Below are 2575 nucleotides of genomic sequence, written 5' to 3'. Positions count from 1 at the left end.
CCTAAAGAGGAACTTGTGGTCACTGGGTCCCTTTTGAGTTTCCCTCTCTCCATAGGCACTGATTAAGCATCCTTTCTCTGCTTGACAGCATTATTTACCTCTTTAATTGGTGTATTAGGATGGCTGAGCCTGGCTGGTTGAAACTTCAGGAGCAGTGCCTTTTGCCTCAAACTCTAGTTACAGTTATGTTGGAAGAGGCAGGAGGATCAGAAGTACAAGAATAGCCTATTTCACAACAAAAATAAAAACAAAACAAAATCCAAGGTGTTAGAATTTAACCACCAAAGTCATATGTTAACAGTGTTGGATTAGATGAACTCAAGGCAGTGGACTTAAGATGGCATTAGTGGCTTATTTGTTTCAGTGGTTTTTTTGTTTTGGTTTGGTTTTTGGTGTTTTGTTTTGTTTTTTTAGTTTATTCTCTGTAGGGTTGTTTGGTAGGTGGCACACGCAATAGTTTGCATGGAGGTCAGAGGACAACTTTCTGGATTCAGTTCTTTCTTTCCACCTTTACTTAGGCTCCAGTGATCAAATTATTCAGAACATCAGAGGCACGCACTCTACCCACTGAGCCATCTTGCTAGTCCTGTTCATTATTTTTGGTTGTTTATTGTTGTTTGAGACATGGTCTTGTGGAGCCCAGGTTGGCTCCACTTACAATTTAGCCAAGGATGATTTTGAACTGGATATCCTTTGGCCTCTGCCTCTGAAATGCTGGGATCACAGATGTGTATTACCATACCTAGATGTTTGCAACAAGATCTGATAATGTAGACTTGTCTGGCCTAGAACTGTCCATAGCCTCAAGTTTCCTTTGATCCTCCTGCCTCAGCTTCCAAAATGGTGGGATTATTGACATGCACCACCACAAGAGGTTTCCTTTTGTTTACCTATTTGCTGCCAGATCCTACCTCCCCATTAAATTACTGACTCTGTCTTTTTCAATACTATATTGCCAACACGTAGTATGTGTTTATTAAAAGATGGATTAAAAGACTTTTCTTGTCTTCAACTCCCTAATTTCAACCCAAAGATTAATATGATCTGACTTGTTTTTAAAACTACCTCTGAGCCAGAAGAAGAGACATGTGCCTGTCATCCTTAGCACTTGGAAAAAGGAAGTAGGAAGATCCGTTTCATGTCATCTCCTGCTACATTGTGAGTTCAAGGTCAACCAGGGCTAGTAGAGATGCTAAATAAATACTCTTTCCAGTGGCCTTAGGAAAAACAATGGACTGTGAGTGATGAGGTCAAAGGAGGGAGAGCAGAAAGGAAGGAACTGCTTAGTCTAGTGATGGGGTCATGACTAAATGGTAGCATGAAGTGGATGAGAAGCAATCAGAACCAGCATATCCTAGTGGCGAGGTCCCACTGCCACAGCCTGGGTTCAGGTCCTGAGATGGGGAAGGGGGGTGGGTGGGTCGGCTCAAAGAAATGAACTACCAACCACCAGGTGAGTTTCACACAAGTGCTGGGCTCTGAATAGATCCAGCAGTCTTTATTTATACATCCAAACAAGCATGTTTTTCCCTACTAACAAATAAGTTTTTCCCATCCTCCAATGTTAACCTCTGACAAAATATGTTAAATATGTTTCTTTTCCCCCAACTTTTACATCAAAACATCTTTTAAACCCAAAACAACATTTATTGTTTTGCTAGCTTGGCCAAATATCAAGCCAGGTACATCTTGTCTTTACAAAACTAAAAGGTGATAAACATGGGAATGCATTTTCAAGAACAATATTGTTCAAAACTTAACAAAGCATATTTACTGAAATAGGGGTAAATTGCCTCCGATTCTCTCAGCACTGAATCAGGACAGCTCCCAGAGTTTGGAGTGACAGCTAGCATCTCCAGTCAAGAAACCTGAGAAGCATCAGCTCCCAAAGAATTTTAGGGGAAAATATTTGAGAAAAAATTGAGTTTTTTTCATACATGACTGACAAAGTGACACTAAAAACCACCAAGAGAATCATCAATATTATGAGAGAGAAGAGAGTGTGCAGGTTTCATAGTCCCAGCAGCATAATGTGCTGTCCTGAAGTCCAATGGTCCTTGCTGAGTGAGACTGTTGCCATAGGCTTTGCCTCATCTGGAGAGTCATTGGACAAGCACTCATATGCTGCTCTAAAACTAAACCACACAGCTCCCAACATTCTAGTTTGTTTCTCTGTTACTGTGATAAAAATGCTGAGCAAAAGCAAGCAGGGAAGGAAAGGGTTTATTTGGCTTACATGTTACAGTCCACAATTACCAAGGAAAGCCAAGGCAGGAACTCAAGACAGGAACCTGGAAGAAGGAACTGAAGCAGAGATCACAGAGGAACACTGCTTAGTGGCTTGTTTCTAGACTCATGTACAACTGTGTTTCTTATACAGTTAAGGCCCACCTGCTTAGGGATAGTACTAACTGAAGCATGCTAAGCTCTCTTATTTCATTTATCAATCAAGAAAATGTCCACAGACACAGCCATAGGCTAGCCTGATAGAGACAATTCAACTGAAGCTCAGTTTTCTCAGATATATAAAGTTAATAACCAAAACTAGCTGAGAAATAAAGGAGGATAAGGGACA

The sequence above is a fragment of the Peromyscus leucopus genome, chromosome 22, assembly GCF_004664715.2.
Source record: "Peromyscus leucopus breed LL Stock chromosome 22, UCI_PerLeu_2.1, whole genome shotgun sequence".
In the NCBI taxonomy this organism is placed as follows: domain Eukaryota; kingdom Metazoa; phylum Chordata; class Mammalia; order Rodentia; family Cricetidae; genus Peromyscus; species Peromyscus leucopus.
The sequence above is the reverse complement of the archived record's forward strand: the minus strand, read 5'-3'. Positions refer to the sequence as shown.